This window comes from Pinus tabuliformis, chromosome 3_2, assembly GCF_031772625.1.
Source record: "Pinus tabuliformis cultivar Carrire ecotype Pingquan chromosome 3_2, CPIR1, whole genome shotgun sequence".
NCBI classification, from domain to species: domain Eukaryota; kingdom Viridiplantae; phylum Streptophyta; class Pinopsida; order Pinales; family Pinaceae; genus Pinus; species Pinus tabuliformis.
In genome coordinates this window covers 4,693,654-4,715,902 of record NC_142302.1, presented here as the reverse complement: position 1 = coordinate 4,715,902, position 22,249 = coordinate 4,693,654, and positions in this window count along the sequence as shown.

Below are 22,249 nucleotides of genomic sequence, written 5' to 3'. Positions count from 1 at the left end.
CTTATATCATTTCTCTCTATTTATTTTCCGACACCTTCCACATCCCAACAGTACACACCAAAATACCTTACAGTCTCAATCATATTCATACCAAAATACACCTAATGTAACTAAACCTGCTAAACTCAAAATCCATAATGCATACAAGGGTGACTAATTTGAAAAGAAAATTAAACCTCCAAATTTAAAAATTACGTTGAGTAATCAAACTTGGGCCATCCAAGGATGAAGAATGAAAATCAATAATATTATACCCTAGGAATATGAACACTTAGATTAATAAACTAAATTGATTAATATTAAAAATTGAAGAGATTAATACTATTGGATTAGAATAATAAATCCATTGGATTAATATTAAAAACACAAGGGATTATAAACCCAAGATAATATCATTAAACCTGGGATTAATATTAAAGCCTACGAATATAAGCCCTAAGATCAATATTAAAAACCTTAGAAGTAATACTATAAACCTAATAGATTAATACATTAAAGGGAAGGAATTAATAAAGAGAAGGTATTAATATTATAAACTCAATGGATTATAAACTAAGGGGATAATTTAAACCCAAGGGATTAATATTATAAACCTAAGGGCTTGATAAAGCTAAAGGATTAACATTAAAAACCCAAAAGATTGAAACCCGAGGGATTTATAAACCCAAATGGTTAATAGTAAACCCTAAGTTATTAATATTAAATCCTAGTAATATAAACCCTCATATTAATAAACCCAAAGGATTAATACTATAAACCCAAAGAATTAAAAGTTAAAAGTTAAGGAATTGATATTAACCCGTAAGATTAATATTATAAACCATAGGCTTAATTTTAAAACTTATGAATATAAACCCTATGATTAATATTAGAAACCTTAGGATCAATATTATAAAACCAAGATATATTATAAGTTTAATATAAGAAACTCAAGGATTATAAACCCTAATATTAGTATTATAAATCTAAGGGATTAATATTATAAACCAAAAGGATTAAACCCTTGGATTTATAATATTAATGCAATAAGATAGATGTCTTTTGCTAATATTTAATATTATAAATAATGGATATTATAAATATTGAATATTATAATATTAAATATTTATAATATCAAATATAATTTTTTTTTTAATTATCAATATTATTAATAAGGTGTTATTAACATTAATCTTTAAATGTTATTAATAATTTTAATGTTTTTATTGTGTTAATAAAACTAAATGTTAATAATTTTTTAAAATAATTATGATTAATAATGTTATTAATAAATTTTTAACATTATTAATATTATATTAATGATGTTATTAATGATTTTATTATTATTAATAATATTAATAATATGCTTTATAATATTAATTTAAATGTTATTGCTATTATTAATGATTATTTTTGTTGATATTTTTTTTAAGAAATAATATTTTTATATGATTATATGTATTATAAATTTTTAATAAATTATTTATAAACTAATTTCAAAATTTCCAATAAACCATTTATAAAAGTGAAAATTCAAATTGATAAATTAATTAATTATTTTAAATATAAATTCATTTATGCCCTATCTTTTTGTTATATTAAATTTATATTTTATTAATTTTATATTGCAGAAAATGGTTGCTATTGTTTTGTAATATCTTAATATGTGGGTTGTACAGTTCCATCCAAATAGCTTTATTTGACATATTTTCATTACAACTATTATTGACTAAGATATGCCTATGACCTATAATTTTGTGTGCTAATAATTAGCTTTATTTTATAAGATTAATTAAAAAATCAATTCAAATGAATTAATTATTTTTTTATTTTAAATATAAATTAAATTATGCTTTATTAGTTTGATATTAACTTCATATTATATTATCCTTATATTATGCTTTATTAATTTTACATTATTTTATGTTATATTAATTTTTTACTCTAAAATTGTTCCATTCTTTTGTAAATGTAATATCGAGATTTTATAACTATATCTAATCATTTGACATATTTGTTTTACCGTTGATGTTTACAATGCAATGCTAACTTTAAATAACAAAGACCATTTATTTTTTACTAAGGCTAAGTTTATATCCAATCATTTGACATATTTGCTTTACAATCATTAATGGTAGCTTAATTATGTTCAAATTAAAAGCAACATTGTGTATCAACATTGTAGCAACATTGTCTATCAATATCTATAGTTTTATATTTATTTATTAATTCTACTTTATTTTTTCAAAGATAATATTAGTAATACTAAAACTCATAAAGAAAAAGCACTTTATTTTCTCACATAGCAATACAATATATTAAATTTTATAGCTAGTTGATTATCACCAATTGTGGAAGAACCAATAATTTTGTAAACTGTTGTGGACAAATGGTTTTTGGTTATTGGCTAGGTGAATGCAAAGGGAGATTATTATTGTAATGTTGTTTCTTTCACAAAATAAAATTAGTCTTTTTTTTCCTCGAAAAAGAAAATATAGATCTATAATAATTGTAAAGAAAATTTTAATATGATTCAAGTATATGTATTTTGCATGAGATGAGTGATAAATAAACAGGGCATCCTGTTATACATTATTCATATTCAAAATAAATTTGATTATAAATTATGATTGCCTAGAGTGTGAGTCATGTGAGTCATTTGAGTTATTAGAATTAAATGCTATTTTAGTTTTCACGGTTTAAAGCTTTGGGACACTTTGACATGGAAACCAAGGTTTTCAAAACTATGTGGAATTGGAGATATAAAGTATTTGTAGAATAATAAGTAGATAAAAGGTTCGTCCCAGCTCTTGTGGGGACTCTCTGGTGTTACAATGGGGATCCTTCCTCATCAGAGGCTAGAAGTGGCCAGAATAGGGTGAATAGTGCTTCTTTCTCATTTAAATGAGAATGTGGGCCTATAACTAACAACAAAACTGAGTTGTATATAGTATAAATGTAAAAATAAAAATGAGTTTTATATAGTATGATTTTTACGGTATGGTTGTTACTCAAACCCAAAGTTCAAACTTGTTGTGGACAGAGGTATTAACAATTTCCTAGTGTTGCAAAGATTTCAAACGATTAAGCAAAATGTAATAAGAGTTTGGAAAATAATAATATTGCTTATGGAAAAATTGGATAGAGAAATAAACTTTCCAAGTAAACTCTCATTATTTATATTTTGATTTTTCTTTTAAATATTAATATAATATATTAAAATATAGTTTACAGCCAATTAATAATTGTTCTAACTCATTTCATATAACAAATTCAAAGATATATTTCTTAAAAGATATCTAACTCTAATAAATTTATTGGAAGAGATTGATACTGAGAAATTCCCATTAAACAATGAATTAAGAACATAGCTATTCACAAGCAATTAAAATAGAATCTTGAATTAAATTCAGTAAATAGTAATAAATTAGAACAGAATGAAAGTGAGACGACTACCTTTCGACCTTGTTCCCCATTCAAACCTTCATTATTCGAATGGCTATTATCATCCCTCCGCAAGATTCTTGTTGCCTTTGTTAGTTAAATCCTCAGCCTCAGGATCTTCGACCTTTCTATCTTCACTACCATTCAAATCTTCTTTGTTCGAATGATGAGTGTCATCACTTTGTGAATTCTTTTTGTTTTTTCCCATCAAATCTTCTGGCGTAAACTTGGACGGACCTCACCACAAACCGATCCGATGGTGGAGCTATATCTCAACAATGACTCAGATCGTTGATCAATAGCACTAAATCTATAAGAAGAAGTGGTTGCTTAGTCCAAACTATCCCCAACCTCGGACACCAAGATGCTGTTGAATTTTTGAGTGAGCTGTTTTAGCCAATTTGTGAGGTTTTCTTCTTTTCTTGACTAATTTTTTCATAGACATCTACAATGCCCAGTGATGATTCAGATTTGCAAGATGCTTTAAGAATGTGAAGAAAAATTTCAACAAATAAGTCGTTGTGTGAAGGTATTGTTTGGTTTTTTTATGCATAAAATTCCTAGAGGTTATTCTTGTGTTGTGAGTGATAACCATGTAATGGTTTTGCAGCAAATAATCATAATTTTAACCAAAAAAAACTGTTTAAACCTCAATTTGGTTCACTCTCTTCTTTACCCTGGTTCCAAACTGTTGAAGTCTACCATCTTTATCGCAGAGTCTTGTATCCGATTTTTTAGATAATAATTTGTTTATACTTCGCTGGTCAAAAACCCATCACATGGTTTCTTTTTATACTTCCCATTTCGTTTTTCTCTTTCGTTTCCTACCTCGCTAAACTTTGAGTTTATTATTTGTATATATTTGTGACTGTTTTGAGTTTTATTTATTTTGTACATGCATAGTGTTAAAATGTATATATTAAACCTGGCATAGCAAAGTATGTATATATAAAATTTTAATGTAACATAACATTAACTTTATTCTATTTCTTTATGTTTATTTTTATCACATCTATGTAACATTAAATTTAATCTATTTTACTTTTACTCACATGCATATAATAAGTCAGAAATTGATTTTATGATATTTGGAATAAATATCTGACCAAAAACATGTGATTATTGAATATTAAATTCACCCAAACATTAAAATAGAAACTACAAAAGCATGGAGCCTGTAACAAAGGAACAATGGTAAAATGGATTTATTAACTCTTATAAATTTGTCTCAGCTCTTTTCTACCTTTTAGATTTCTAGGCCACTAAATGCATGTACATAGCATATTAAAAAACCCATGTACTTAAGGAAACTATTAGATTCCATACATATGCATAGCTCATTTTTAAAAGTTGTGGAAATATGTACAAAACATAATTCATTCCATTTCAAAATGTCAAACACATACCAACCTCATCCCTTTTTCTTTGCATAAAAACTACAAACATATATTATTATTTCATTTTCATTTGTCCCTATTTATTTTCCTACATCTTCCACATCCCAACAATTTTCATTTGTCCCTATTTATTTTCCTACATCTTCCACATCCCAACAATACACAAACCAAAATACCTTACAGTCTCAGTCTCAATCACATTCATAGCAAAATACACCAAAATATGGCACAGTCTCAATCATATTCATTCCACGAAGTTTGATCCAGATTCTAATGTAACTAAACCTGCAAAACTCAAAATCCATAATACATACAAAGATGATTAATTTGAAAAGAAAATCAAATTTCCAAATTTAAAAATTAAGTTGATTAATCAAACTTGGGCCATCCAAAAATGAAGAATGAAAATGTTTGTCTTAAAAATCATAATTAATGAAAACAGTTTAAGGTTTATGTGGACTTGGGAAACCTTACAAAGGATGTGAATTCGCAATAGTTTAAGGTTTACCTTACAAAGGTTTACTTGCCAGAGTTGGAAAAGTTACAATATAATTGCTTAATTATAAACTAAAATTCACATGTTTCTTAGTCTAATGGTCATTTCAATAATGGATAAGTGTTTCAAAATAGGTTATGCACCAAGTTTCAATCAAGGGAATCAAATTTGCATTAATCTTTATAAGTGGCTAATAATTAATGGAACAATAAATTTTTAATCATAATTTGGTAAAAAATTAATTTAAACATGGTTTAATCACTAGATTTAGATATGCAAGGAAGTTTATCTCTATCTATTTCATCCATTGATGTATTGGCTACTATGAAAATATTCCGAGCATCTTTTATTTTCAACCATATGTATGATTAACAAAATGATAAAAGTGCCCAATTCCAATAGGAGGGACTCAAAACATAAGCTCTCTTTTTTTCTCCATATATATTTTCATAGTTTGTCTGTATCTTTTATTTTCAACCATCTGATTAGAATGTCTGATTAACAAAATGATTAAACTACCCAATTCCAATAGGAGGACCACTATCAGTTTAAATATAAAGAAGGGGAAAATCAATCTTACTATTTCCAACTTTAGTAAATGAACCTATATAAAAAGTATGAACAATTACTTATAACTAAAGTATAATAATAATAAAATATTCAAAGATTATAAAATTGAAATATAAATAATATAAAATATTCAAAATATTATTGATTCTCTAATACAAATGAACATAAGAAATAATAATAGAAAATATAGAAAGATTGTAAAATTGAAATATATATAATAAAAAATATTCAAAATATTCAGGTTTACCAAATACAAATTAGCATAAAAAGGGGAAAACCAATTTTCCTGTTTCTAACTTTAGTAAATGAACCTATATAAAAAATATGATTAAATACTTATAACTAAAATATATTATAAAAAATATACAAAGATTATAAAATTGAAATATAAATAATATAAGATATTCGAAATATTTCTGTCTACCAAATAGAAATTAGCATGAGTAAGAAATTTTCAGTTAAACAAATTTATTGAAAAAGACAAATTGTGAAATAAATTTAAACATAGTATACATGGATGGCTGCTTAATATGTGACATATATGACTGAAAGGCTATTTAAATTTACAGCACAAAAAAAACTTATCAACTTTTACTTTTCAAAAATAAAATTCTATTCTAAATAAAACCACTGAAAAGAGAAAGGCATAAACTAAACTAGCCCAGGGGCAGAGCACAGCACATAGGGAAAAATAAGAGCACAGCACAAAGGAAAAATAAATCACTAGACAATATCACAAACAAATATCAAAAGCTAAAACAGATTTAAGCATGTTAAATAAAAAACTCAGAAATTGAGACACATACATACATGAAAGATGCATCAATAAGTTCAAAAATGAAAAAACATTTGAACAACCATTAGATACCTCGAACTTCACCTCAGACTTATTTATGTATTCTTCTCTGCCACCCACAATAAGAATAGAGTAAATTGAAGCCGAACCCTAAAAGTGAACATAGGTAAGTCAACTCCAAACCCTCCAAGGCAAAGGGATCCCTCAAAATTGCAGAAAAATCAAATCAAAATCTCTTACATGAAAACTTATTTATTTCTTTCTTCCCAGCATTCCATCCGAACAGAAGAAAGCTAATCCGAATCGTCCAAGGCAAACTGAGGAAAGTCAAGTCCAAACCCTACAAGGGAAAGACACGGCTGAAATGATGGAATAGTCTGAAACAAATTCACAAAGAGAAAGAAAAAGGCACATGTGATCTCTAAATTAAGGGAAGACTGCCACACATACAATTATGTGGAACATTCACTCCACAATATAAAATAAAATCCTTACGCTTTATTTCAGAATAGAGGAAAGCTAAGCCCCAAGGAGAGAGAGGAAAGTCAAGCCTAAACCCTTCAGATAAAATTAAGAAGAAACTCCGAAATTAATTCACGCGAAGAAAGAAAAAGACATATGATCTCTAAATTAAAGGAAACCATTATATATGAACCATTGATATCCATGAAACCATTATATAGGAACCATAAAAAATATAAACCCTTAATCAGCGTGACTGCCTCCGTCCGCCCTTCCCTTGATGTTCATTGCTCCCGTGGTGAAGGCAAGGGTCTGATGAATGGTAGATAACTGACGCAATGGGATTCAAGTCATGATATATTTTTGCTAAAAAGAAATTTAACCACAGTATTCTACAGATAAGAAAATGGATGAATTAACCTTGATTAATTGTTCACCAACTACCGTAATTAATTCTTTTACGAGTATGGAATTATCAAATATTGATTTCTATCTATCTATAAGCATGAATACGGGGATGTTGTGCCATTACAGATTGGGAATAAAAACGACATTCACCATTGCAAAAGTAAATGCCGAAGAAATAGATTTGTCCTGCAATGGGTATTCCATGATTAGTGAGATGAAGCAACAAAGTGGTTGGGTATTCCATGATTAGTGAGATGAAGCAACAAAGTGCAACCACAAACACAAAAAATCTGCCAAAAGATGGTACAAGCCGCTCATTCACTCCTCCAAAACATTAAAATTTACTATGAATTATATTTGGTGGAATTCAAATCTATAATTCAAGCCTTTCATATATATTTGACTCTTCCGAACCAATAATTAAAAACGAAAGTAAATGAATCCAAACAAAGCCGGTCAATAGAATTTAAAAAAAACGTTAGGAATCCATTGAGAAAGAAATTTAGGTAATAATAATGATATCGCGTCGAGTTTATTTTACTTGCAATTACAGAGCATCCATCAGAGCATGCAGAGACTTTGATAACTCTTGTGTATTCCCGTTTAGTTTGAGTGTTATGGCGCTCAGGGATTCGGATTTAAAGCAGAATTCCAATAAGCAAGCGGGTCGTTCTTTTCTGGGAGACATTAAAATTTAATATGAATCATATTTGCAGGAATTCAAATCCAATTCTCCTTCGATCCAACCTTCTCGGTTGCTCCCAAATCCAATTGTCCTTCAATCCAGCCTTCTCTGTTGCTACCAAATCCAATTCTCCTTCAAACCAACCTTCTCCTGTATCAAATTATAGATAGAAACCAAATTTAAATCGCAAACAAACAAAACACGACATGAAGAAGGGAGGAAGAAGCGGGGCAGAGTTCAGCCTCCTTTCAACGGATGATTAACGTATGATTAAGCAAATTCATAATGATTCACCTTATCCATGCTTTTCGGGCACCTCTAGTGAACCTCTAGTGACTGCTCAAGCTTTTCTGGCACCGCTAGTTGGAGATTATCATGCTTCTATTTAACGGATATATAATTTCCCAATTTCCCTCGTTTACATTTCCAGTTTTCAAACTCATATCATAACGGTTCAGTTCATCCTAACGGTTCTTTTTGGCCATGCTTTTTCCAACCGTCGGTGACAGGTTCTTGTGCTTTTTGTTGGGCGTAATAGGTGATAAGTTGTCATGCTCTTTTCCAACAACGTCCATGAGAGGTGCTTCTGACCGCTAGAGATTTTTATACTTTTCTAAATTTGTTTTAAATTTAATATTTTATTTCTGGTGTTTTTTTTTAAATATATGAGTTATCATCTATTAATTAGATTGGTTTTTAAATTTAATTATATATTTTTAAGTTTTCTCTGTCGTATCAATGAATTTTGTAACTTAGTTTTTGTGAATTTAATTTATTTACTTTCGTTTTTAATTATTTTAAGCACAGTGATACTTATTCAATCTATTTTGACTTTTTCAAAGTTAAATATGTTTTTTATTTTTGTCTTTTTTAAAGATTTTTTTGTCTTTTTTAAAGATAATGTCAATTTTTTTTTTTAATATGATATAATATTGATTGATTTAAAGTTTTAACTTTTTTAAACTTAGACTTTATTTAAATATAAGATTGAAGTATAGAAGACTTTAAATTTCAGAAATTTGAGATTAAGATTGATATATGTCAAATTTTAATGTAAAGATATATATTTATTCACAATTATTTTTACTTGATGGTATAATGATATAGACTTTCATGTTAGTAATTTTCACAAAATCAAATTGTATTAATAGCATCTAGATGTAACAATTAAAATTTGGTTTAAAAACAATGATGATCTACTAATATAAAATTGTCTAATTTTTTGAATTATAAAGTTTTGAATTGTAAAGTTTTAAAATTTTGAAATGTTAATTTTTTAAGATTGGAAATGTTTGTTATAAAAAAATTCAGTACATTTATGTCTATTGTTAGTTTATGGGATATTATTTGTTTCTTTTTAAAATTTAGGTATTTTTTTAAATATATACATTTTATTTTTCTATAAAAATTTCTAATAAAATCTTATAACTAATATAAATGTATTTACATTCTTTTTAAAATTATATACTTCTAGGTTTATATAACTTTTACAATTAAATATTTTAACTAGAAATATTGTGTTGTCGTTGTCCACTAGAGCAAAGGTTTAGATATTTTCTTTAAAATATATCATAGTATTTTGAATTTTTTGTTTTACGAGTCCATGGCAAAATATTCAAATTTTAGATATTTTCTTTAAAATATATCATAGTATTTTGAATTTTTTGTTTTATGAGTCCATGGCAAAATATTCAAATTTCTAATTAAAAATTGTGATATCCATGTATTGATATGCGAGTTGTTTATGTAGTTGTGTATATAAAGATTGTTTGGCCCAGATAATGTAAATAATGGTTATATTAATGATTATTTAATGGGTGATGACAACATTATTTTTATAAAGTCCTACTACTATAATAGAGTATGTGTCTTACTTTTGAGTTTCACTTACTCAGAAAAATTTCACCTTTACCTAAATTGGCATGTCTTGCAAATTGATATTTATTTACGTGCCATTCATTGAAAATAAAACTAATTTTGTGAAATGAGTATGAAATCATGCCATATTAATTTAAATAAATTACTTTTCTTTCCCTTATGAAACCAATATAGATAAGTTTATCCCTTGTATTCATATTGACTTGTTATCCATAGTTTGTAGTCTTAATCCACACCTTATCTTAACCAAAGCATAAGAAAGGTGGAATTATCACGAGACATATAACCATGAGTATAAAATGTATGCACAATGTGAGGAATGGTCAATGGCCCTACTTTATATTGATGAGATAATGCCAAGGATGTCACATGCTACATGGTGGGTCTAACACAACCACATTAAACAATGTGATTGAAAACATGAATATATCAACTACAGTATAATAAAAGTAAAAATAATTAAAATTATTTATAATAATATTATTTATAAAAAAAATAATACAAATATAGTTTTTTTTATCCATATTAAAAAATATTTATAATATTAATATAAATATTCATATTAAAAATATTAATATAAAAAATAATTTGTATCATATTAATATTAACATATATATAAACATAGATATTAATTACGTCATAAAGCGTTCCTCTCTCAAATCAATTCCCCCAACTTCCATCATGTAATCATTTGCACCATTTGATGAGATGTTAGACGATTGGAAATTTCAAGGCCCTTGGATTGATCGTTAAGACAAAAAACCCTAAGGGTTAGGTTAAAACGAGCATTCTCAAGGGTTTTTACAACATTCTCTTCATGGTTCTCTAGTCTTGGTGACCAAGAAAAATAGCCAAGAGTGTTTTGATTTCGACAGGGCTTTCAACTTTAGCTTGAGGATGAAGGGTTGAACTTTAGTTTGAGGATGTACGGTAAGGAAAGTCGAATCCTTCATTCATGCAATATTTTTTCCTTATGCACGATGCTTTGCAACTTCTACAATGCTTAACAAGCACTTGGGGGGAATTTGGGTGTGATGTGTATTGTTCATCAGATTCTCTGTTGTTTGAAACCTTCTTGGCTATGAGGTTGGTCTTATATCTCTTCTAATTATTTTTTCTGGTTTCAAGATGGAGGATACAGAAGCGGTTGCATCTTCTGTATTTGATGAACAAAGTTTCTTTGGTCTTTATGCATATAACTAATTTTCTTGGAAGGTTTTCAATGATGGTCACTTGCACATGCCGAGGGTTGGAGGAAATTGCTCTGCAACACGGTTCTAAACATCGTACTTCAAGATAATGGACAATATTACCTATAACAGAACCATGTTCATACTAGGCTTATGCTTGCTGAATGATTCCGAAATAGCTCTTTTCATAGATTTAAGCCCTCATTGTCTTCAGTTTAGTACCTGCAATGAGGAGTCCATGAGATTTAGTTATATAATTTTTGAGGTAGTTTGGCATTCCTCCTATGATCTAGAACAGATAACATGGTTCATGTCTGCTCAGGCTTCTCATGTTTAGCACCACATGTAAGGGTTTTCTTTGTTTGTTTAAATTTCTCCTAATTGATTTATGAATGAAAGGAATCTAACCAATGTAATTTCTGCTTGCAGGTTGAGCGACTACATAGCGCCTGACCTTACCAGCGAAGGAGGAGAACTTTTCAAATTTCAACCCTTGTCACTCTAGGTTGGTTTCTGAACCTATTTTGAAAAAATCAATTACTTTATTTGCCCTTTCGGGCCTATTGGAGTTGGCTAAGCTTGAAGAGGGTTTTCTTCTGCGTTAATCATTATGGGTTCTTTTTCTTTTCATGTTGAGTTTTTCGTACTGTAACCTTGAGGCCTTTGAAGGAAATGGCCACTGCCTTCCTCCATCTAATTCTTTTTTGCTTTGTTCTTCTTGTCATTACAGTTAATGAGTGACACATGTCCACTCTAGATTCCTCGAAGCTTCCCTCGTTAACAATATATCTATATCTATATCTATATGTGTGTGTGTGTGTGTGTGTGTGTGTCAGTTATAGTGTTTTATATCAATGGCAGCGAAGGAATGAGAGAAGTTTCTTTGAGTTCATCCACTAAATCTGATTACAAGATTGATGATGTCCATGAGTTGGTAAAATGTCACCCTTAAGCTGTTCCAGAGAGATAGATTAGAACCAAAGAAGAGATCATGGGATCTGTAAGAGTACTGGAAGTTTCCTCTGAATTGCATATGTATGTCATCAACATGGCCAAACTTTTCTTATTTCAAAGACCCTCTAGGAAGTATGAGATGGCCAGGTTATTCACCGCCTACAAAGATTGGGGCTTCTTTCAGGTAATTAGGCCATTATTATAGATTGTGAAATGTTAGTTTAATAAGTTACCAAAGTAATAATATTTATTTGATTTTCTAATTAACTTAAAATGTACGTTTTGAATCATGGGATTGAGGAAGGAACACTCAGGCATCATAATGGAAGTGGAGTATCAAATTCTTCATGAACAAGGTACAAATCGACAAAGCCAAAGCAGTTTACATAGTAATGTTCAAGACCACAAACTACAAATCCCCATAGGGCTTTTTGCGATCCCCACCACACCTTCATTTAGTAACTACAATGAGGAGTCCACAGGATTCAATTCTACAATTTCTAGGGTAGTTTCGGATTCCTCCTGTGATCTGAAATGGGTGACATGGTCCAATTTTGCTCAGGATTCTCGTGTTGAACACCACAGGTAAGGGTTTTCTTTATTTCTTTCAATTTCTCCAAGTTGGTATATGAACAAAAGGAATCTAACTAATGGAATTTCCGCTTAAAGGCTAAGCGACTGCATACAGGCAGATCTTAATAGCAAAGGAGGAGAACTTGCCAAATTTCCAACCCTTGTCGCTCAAGGTTGGTTTTTGAACCTATTTAATCGATTAAGCAAACAACATCTTTTGCAATCAAATCAATATGAATGTATGCTCTGAACATAGACACATTGATCAGAATTGAGCTACTAGAACTTAAATAAGAATTGGATCAAGATAAAAATAAAGAGATAATCATCCATTAATCGGACTTCAAAAGGGACTTCTTAAAGTGAATAGATTGATGTCATTTAACATTAAACTTCATTTCAATTCAAGCCATCAAAATCCCATATGCATGTAGTAAATTCTAATAATTTCAACACAAAAGGAATTTTACTTGCATCAATCTCTCAATAGCCAAGAACAGCTTCCTTGCACTTTGGTACAATTTGAAGCCATATACAAGTGGTACATATATTTGCACAGGTTTGGGTGGATTCACTATCATGTAGATCATTAGATAACTAGTAATAGATGTCGACAATTGGCTCCATCAATATTGATATGATATTTAGACCTTGGGTAATACAAATCTTCAGTTTTTAAATTTGATATGAAAATTAGATTCCTTTGTATTAATCTGATTCTTTTTCCTTTATACTAATCTGATTTATTAGAAAAAATATGTATATGGAGTAAAGGGCAAGACTCCTAGGTCTGTACTGTAGAGAGAGAATTTGTATATTACATTTTTTTTGTCTGTACAATAGAGAGAGCAGAAAAAATATTGAGTAAAAAGGGCAGACTCCTAGGTATGTACAATAGAGAGAGCATTTGCATATTGTCATTTTTTAGGTCTATATATAAAGCATTTGAATATTGCGAATTTTTTTTGGCACATCACATCAATAAAAATTCAATTAGTTCTAGTGTTTTTCATTCTCTTTGCATCCAAAAAATTTAAATAATTCCTTCTTTTTTTTTCAGAAAATATCAATAAAAAATCAAAGTGATATATGGGCATTGGTAACTATGCAACATATTCTATTCTCCCTTGGTGTGAATTGTGGTTGTAGTTGATTATCTATAGCCTTCTTCCATCTTCTTTTAATGGGAGTGTAGGCCTTGATTCGTATTGCATGGGCCATGTTGGTTTCATTGTAATTCAAAATAATTGAGGCATAATTCAACATCTTTAGTTTCATTTTAATTCAAGGGAACTAAGGCATAATTCAACACCTTTGGTTTCATTGTAATTGAAGGGAACTCGGGCATAATTCAATAGCTAAAGTTTCAGAATATTGAAATCCTAATAGACATGGAGAGATTAGGGGGAGCGAGTGAACTTGAATCCAATAACATCGAGGCACCTCTGCTACAGGGGATTACTAAAGACAAGGCCAGGAAGCTAGAGAGATACCATAATGGCTCGATAATGGTTGTTTTGATCAGTACTTATGTTGTTGTGTTGTATTCAATTGGATTCGGCTTTAGTGTTAGTATCTCAAATCCTTTAAAGGCACTTCATAAGGGGAAAAAATGATAATGAACTAGAGTTCAAATAAATGGAACAAGTTATAATCTTGTTGTCTTGTTGCAGGTGGGTTTCTCTTCTCGAGTGGAGATTGAGACCATAGGGGATCTTGACCACACCTTATCTTAGGTGTGTTGACAATGTTAGTAGAAACATTTTAAGGAATGAAATTTTTTAGAAAACTATAAATTGTTGAATGTTTTATTGTACAAATAAGAGTAAGGAGAGGTGTAGACATTTTAAGGAATGAAATGTTTTAGAAAACTGTAAGTGGTTGATTTTTTATTGTACCAAGAAGAGAATATGGTAAGAATAAGGAGAAACACTTGGAGTTTGAGACTTATGGAAAGAGACAGAATCTGATTGAGATCTTCTCGGATATTGCTGTAGACCAGTTTCATTCTACCCACTTTTGCACAGTCTTGGGTGATGGACACAACCCAATAAACTACCCTACTAACCCTCATTCTACAAGAGAGAGTGTTGTTTTTCTTGGAAGTGCTCGGGGGAGAGATATTTCCAGGATTTCTTCAATTCTTTTAATGAATTTTGACACTGACGGTCTATTCTTTACTGGACCCATTGTAGAGATGAGGGATGCAAAGGCTTTTTTTGTTACTTCTGAATCTTGCTAGTGATCTATGGGATGAAGATCTTCCTCTCCTGGTGGATCCATATTGTTCAAACCCCAGCAACTGGAGGCTGCTGAGGGCCACTTCAATCTGAGGCACTATTTGCCTATCAAGAACTGCAACTGCGATCTCTCCTTCTTCTTTCTCTCGATCTGACATGAGCGGCAAGGGCCACTGAGGTGTAGTAAATGCAGCTTCACTCTGGTTGTTGCAGCAGCAACTAGGGCTGCATGCTCTCCTGAGCTACTCTCCTTGCCATCTAGCTCCTATAACAAATTTTTAAACATTATTAATATTGTATTAATGATGTTATTAATGATTTTATTATTAATAATATGGTTTATAATATTAATTTAAATGTTATTGGTATTATTAATGATAATTTTTATTTATATTTTTTTTAAGAAATAATATTTATTTATGATTATATGTATTATAAATTTTTAATAAATTATTTATAAACTAATTTCAAAATTTTTAATAAACCATTTATAAAAGTGAAAATTCAAATTGATGAATTAATTAATTATTTTAAATATATATTCATTTATGCCCTATCTTTATGTTATATTAAATTTATATTTTATTAATTCTATATTGTAGAATATGGAGATATAAAGTATTTGTCAAATAATAAATAGATAAAAGGTAAGTCTGAGCTCTGGTGGGGATGTGCGGGTGTTACAGTGGGGATCCTTTGGTATCAAAGGCTAGAAGCAGCTAGAATAGGGTGAATAGTGCCTTCTTTCTCATTTAAATGAGAATGTGGGCCTATAACTAACAACAAAACTGAGTTGTATATAGTATGAATGTAACAATAAAAATGAGTTTTATATAGTATGACTATTACAGTATGTTGTTACTCAAACCCAAAGTTCAAACTTCTTGTGGACAGAGGTATTAGCAATTTCCTAGTGTTGAGAAGATTTCAAACTCATAATTGATTAGGCAAAAGGTAATAAGGGTTTGGAAAATAATAGTACTGTTTATGGAAAAGTTGGATACAGAAATAAGCTTTCCAAGTAAGCTCTCATTATTTATATTTTGATTTTTCATTTGAATATTAATATAATATATTAAAATAGAGTTTACAACAAGTTAATAAATGTTTGAACTCATTTCATATAACAAATTCAAAGATATATTTCTTAAAAGATATTTAGCTGTAATAAATTTATTGGAAGAGATTGGTACTGACATAGAAATTCCAATTAAATAATGAATTAACAACATAACTATTCACAAGCAATTAAAATAAGATCTTGACTTAACTTCAATAAATATTAATAAATTAGAACAATATGAAAGTGAGACGCCTACCTTTCGACCTTCTTCCCCATTCAAACCTTCATTATTCGAATGGCTATTATCATCCCTCTGCGAATTCTTGTTGCCTTCGTTAGTTAAATCCTCAGGATCTTCGAGCTTTCAATCTTCACTGTCATTCAAATCTTCTTTGTTCGAATGATGAGAGTGATCACTACACTCATCACTTTGTGAATTCCTTTTCTCCCCATCAAATCTTCTGGGGTAAACTTGGATGGACCTCAGCCCAAAGCCATCCGATGGTGGAGCTATATCTCACCAATGACCGAGATCGTTGATCAATAGCACTAAATCTATAAGAAGTGGTTGCTTAGTCCAAACTATCCCAACCTGGGACACCAAGATGCTGCTAAAATTTTGCGTGAGCGGTTTTAGCCAATTTATGAGGGTTTCTTCTTTTCTTGACTAATTTTTTGCATAAACATCTACAATGCCGAATGATGATTGCTGATTTGCAAGATGCTTTAAGAATGTGAAGAAAAATCTCAACAAATAAATGGTGGTGTGAAGGTATTGTTTGGTTTTACTTTATGCGTAAAATTTCTACAGGTTATTCTCGTGTTGTTGGTGATAACCATGTGATGGTTTTGCAGCAAGTAATCATAATTTCAACCAAAAATTTGTTTACACCTCATTTTGGTTCTCTTTTCTTTAGCCTAGTTCCAAACTGCTGAAATCTACCATCTTTGTCACAGAGTCTTGTATCCGAATTTTTTAAATAATAATTTGTTTATACTTCGATGGTCAAAAGCCCATCACATGGTTTCTTTTTATACTTTGCATTTCATTTTTCCCTTTGTTTTCCTACCTCGCTCAACTTTGAGTTTATTATTTGTATCTATTTGTAAGTGAGTTTATTATTTGTATCTATTTGTGACTGTTTTGATTTTTATTTATTTTGTACATGCATAGTGTTAAAATGTATATATTAAACCTAGCTTAGTAAAGCCCGTATATATAAAATTTTAATTCAACATAAACATTAACTTTATTCCATTTCCTTATGTTTATTTTTATCACATGCCTAAAACATTAAATCTAATTTATTTTACTTTCAGTCACATGTATATAATACTTTAGAAATTGATTTTGTGATTTTTGGAATAAATATCTCAGCACAAACATGTGATTATTGAATATTAAATCTACCTAAACATTAAAATAGAAAATACAAAAGCATGGAGCCTGTAACAATGGAACAATGGTAAAGTGGATTTATTAACTCTTATAATTCTCTCTCAGCTCTTTTCTTCCTTTTAGATTTCTAGCTCACTAAATGCATGTACATAGCTTATTAAAAAAACCATGTACCTAAAGAAACTATTAGACTCCATACATATACATGGCTTAATTTAAAAAGTTGTGGAAATATGTACAAAACATAACTCATTCAATATCAAAATGTCAAACACATGCCAACCACATCCCTTTTTATTTGCATAAAAACTACATGCATATATTCTTATATCATTTGTCTCTATTTATTTTCCTACAGCTTCCACATCCCAACAATACACACCAAAATACCTTATAGTCTCAATGAGATTCATACCAAAATACACCAAAATATTGTACACTCTCAATCAGATTCATGAATTTGATCCAGATTCTAATATAACTTAAATAAGAATTGGCTCAAGATAAAAATAAAGAGATAATCATCCATTAATCGGACTTCAAAAGGGACTTCTTAAAGTGAATAGATTGATGTCATTTAACATTAAACTTCATTTCAATTCAAGCCATCAAAATCCCATATGCATGTAGTAAATTCTAATAATTTCAACACAAAATGAATTTTACTTGCATCAATCTTTCAATAGCCAAGAACAGCTTCCTTGCACTTTGGTGCAGTTTGAAGCCATATACAAGTGGTACATATATTTTCACAGGTTTGGGTGGATTCACTGTCATGTAGATCATTAGATAACTAGTAATAGATGTCGACAATTGGCTCCATCAATATTGATATGATATTTAGACCTTGGGTAATACAAATCTTTAGTTTTTAAATTTGATATGAAAATCAGATTCCTTTGTATTAATCTGATTCTTTTTCCTTTATACTAATCTGATTTATTAGAAAAAATATGTATATGGAGTAAAGGGGAAGACTCCTAGGTCTGTACTGTAGAGAGAGAATTTGTATATTGCATTTTTTTTTTTCTGTACAATAGAGAGAGCAGAAAAAATATTGAGTAAAGAGGGCAAACTCCTATGTATGTACAATAGAGAGAGCATTTGCATATTGTGATTTTTTAGGTCTATATATTAGAGAGAGCATTTGAATATTGCGAATTTTTTTTTGGCACATCACATCAATAACAATTCAATTATTTCTAGTGTTTTTCATTCTCTTTGCATCCAAAAAATTTAAATAATTCCTTTTTATTCAGAAAATATCAATAAAAATTCAAAGTGATATATGGGCATTGGTAACTTTGCAACATATTCTATTCTCCCTTGGTGTGAATTGTGGTTGTAGTTGATTATCTATAGCCTTCTTCCATCTTCTTTTAATGGGAATGTAGGCCTTGATTTGTATTGGATGGGCCATGTTGGTTTCGTTGTAATTCAAAATAATTGAGGCATAATTCAACATCTTGAGTTTCATTTTAATTCAAGGGAACTAAGGCATAATTCAACACCTTTGGTTTCATTGTAATTGAAGGGAACTTGGGCATAATTCAATAGCTAAAGTTTCAGAATATGGAAATCCTAATAGACATGGAGAGATTAGGGGAAGTGAGTGAACTCGAATCCAATAACATCGATATTGGTTGTTTTGATCGGTACTTATGTTGTTGTGTTGTATTCAATTGGATTCGGCTTCAGTGTCAGTATCTCAAATCCTTTAAAGGCACTTCATAAGGGGAAAAATGATAATGAACTAGAGTTCAAATAAATGGAACAAGTTATAATCTTGTTGTCTTGTTGTAGGTGGGTTTCTCTTCTGCAGTGGAGATTGAGATCATAGAGGATCTTGACCTCACCTTATCTTAGGTGTGTTGACAATGTTAGTAGAAACATTTTAAGGAATGAAATGTTTTAGAAAACTATAAATGGTTGAATGTTTTATTGTAAAAATAAGAGTAAGGAGAGGTGTAGACATTTTAAGGAATGAAATGTTTTAGAAAACTGTAAATGGTTGATTTTTTATTGTACCAAGAAGAGAATATGGTAAGAATAAGGAGAAACACTTGGAGTTTGAGACTTATGGAAAGAATGGTAAAATAGCATAAAAACAGGCATTTAACACAAAAATCTCGAAATTCTCAATGAAATCAACCGAATCATTTACATAACTGAGGTCCATTAATACCATTATAACTGATAATAAATGAAGAAATGTGGGTCTCACATGTCTTTCGGACAGGTCAGCATCTCGTTGGACTATATCACATTGCAAGTTTTTTTGATATGATCATTGATAGCTTTGCGAAGTAAGCCTTTTGCGATATGTGATTTTCCATATTCGCTAAGAGATATGGCGAATAACTTATCGTGTGTTTTATCACTATCGGTGTTTCTTGAAGTGCTAAAAATAGAAGTGCTAAAAATAGCATTGCTATAAATAGTAGTTTAGGCACAAGTGTTGGATTGAGCAACAAGGAATGAAAAATCAAAGTGCTAAAAATAACATTCTATTTTTATTAGTTCATGATGGATTCCTATTTTAGTCAGTCCCTAGACTAAACATAGGAAATAAAATTCGAATTTGAACTTAACAGTTGTTTGAAAATAAATTAATTAATTCTCCATGAGTTAATTAGTTGGGAAAAATCAAGCATGAAGTCTATGTGAGGACATGCAACAATTTCTCTATTAATTGAGGAATTTATCCCTCAGTTAAAGAGATAAGGATGAGTTCTAATTTGAGTTGTAATTAGTTGGCTCAGTTAACTGAGTCAAGTCCAGCTAGATTAATTTAAATAGTTTGTTTAAATTAATGTGAGATCAGTTAGTTAATGCATGCTTTCATATAACTGCTGCACTTCAGATAAATAAATATTCTCTCATGAATAACTCATGCATGTTAGTTCAGACAGAGACCCAGTTGAGATCAAAGGAGGGACAGTGTACTATTAGTTGGATGGATTTTTCCTATAAAGGAAGCTCATCCATGGAGAAGGATTTATCTCCTTCAAGACTACGTAGTTGGATCAGAGATTAGTGAGTGTGTGAAGAGGCCAATTCACACAAGTGGTTGCATTGGACCCCAATCAAAATTGCGCAAAGAAATAGGAGGCTTGGAGGGTAGATTAGGAGGTTTGAGAGGCTTTTAACTGTCTATGAGCAGCAAAGGTATTGCAGAGAGAGTAGGATAGCTTTTGAGCTGATTCTTTTTGTAATACTTGCTATATTTCCACTTGTATGATAATACAGAGTTGGGGTTTTAGGCTGAGGATTTCCCCTGGTTATATCTTATATGTTATGTGTATTGATTTCTCCATATCATTTATATGTGTTCTTGTTGATGCTTCTCATGTTCAATTAAGCATCTGCATAATTGTTTATAGAAGTAGATCAAGTATTTTTCTTTAGAATATTGCATTATCTATTGATCTATAGTGGGAATTTCTACATGGTATTAGAGAAAAGGTGATCAAAGGAGAGAAGAGTATACTGAGAGGAGACTTCAAAGTTTTGAGTTTTGGGCCGAGAGTTTGCAGAGCAAATCTAAAAAAATTTGTACAAAATTTTCAGAAACAAATAGCAAATTGGATTCCTTGTGGAAAAAGACCCAAATTCAAAAAAAAATTGGTTGAATCAGAGTTCGAATGAGGGAGATATCGTTGATTTAAAATCAGCTCATTTTCTAGAAAAGTTTGTGACGGCGGGAAATATGAAAGAGATTGGTGTGCTAGCCAAGAACCTATATGCACTTGATGTACAAGATGCATGCAAAGACTTGAGGAGCAAGGCAAAGGTTATATATTTGGTGGTTGAAAGGGAGAGTAAATTACCTCTCAACATGCAGCGCCAGAAGAAGTCTTAGACAATTGTGGAGGAGCCACAATTGGTGAAGCAACTTCATGGGGTTGTGGAGAAGCCACAACCAGATAAGCTAAGAGGAGATCGAGTAGAGACATCTACTCATGCAGAAACCTCCAGTAAGGGGAAACCTCGAGCCAGGTGGGCAGAAGGATCACATGCAGCCATACCTCCAGGTAGGAGGTGGAGCGATGTGGAGTGATCATCCTAAGGAGGAGGGGAAGGATCCTTGAGGTACCCAACCTCTTTGATTTGACTTTGCTACAGGAGCCCCGATGAGGAGTAGCAGGACTAACTGATTTGGTAGAGACAGATGTGGATGGAGCGGTAGAGAGAGCTACAGTGCAGGAGTCCCAAGACTGTGTAGAGCTAGCAGGCTGCAACAATGTGAGAGGCACAGGAGTGTTGCACCAGTGCAGAATGGCACAGAGAGGTGTGCAACGGTGCGAGATAAATGGAGTGTTGCAGCAAATCAGAGGTCAGAGAGGGAGAACTTGTCAGCAGCAGGTAGAGCTTCAGCATCAGAGTATGTTTTTGGCCCAACAGAGAGGTCAGTGGGGAGTTTTTTTTGTTCCGAGAGTTGTTGGAGCAACCACACTTGATAGAAGTGTTGCATGCAGAACATTCCATAGGTATAGGATTGGGTTCGAGTTGAATGCCTTTCTTGTTGAGAGGGAGTGTTGAAAATAACAACAAGAAATGCTAAAAATAGAAGTGTTAAAAATAACACTGCTATAAATAGCAGTTTAAGCACCAGTGCTGGATTGAGCAACAGGGAATGAAAAATGGAAGTGCTAAAAATAACATTCTATTTTTAGCAGTTCAGGATGGATTCCTATTTTAATCAGTCCTTGGAA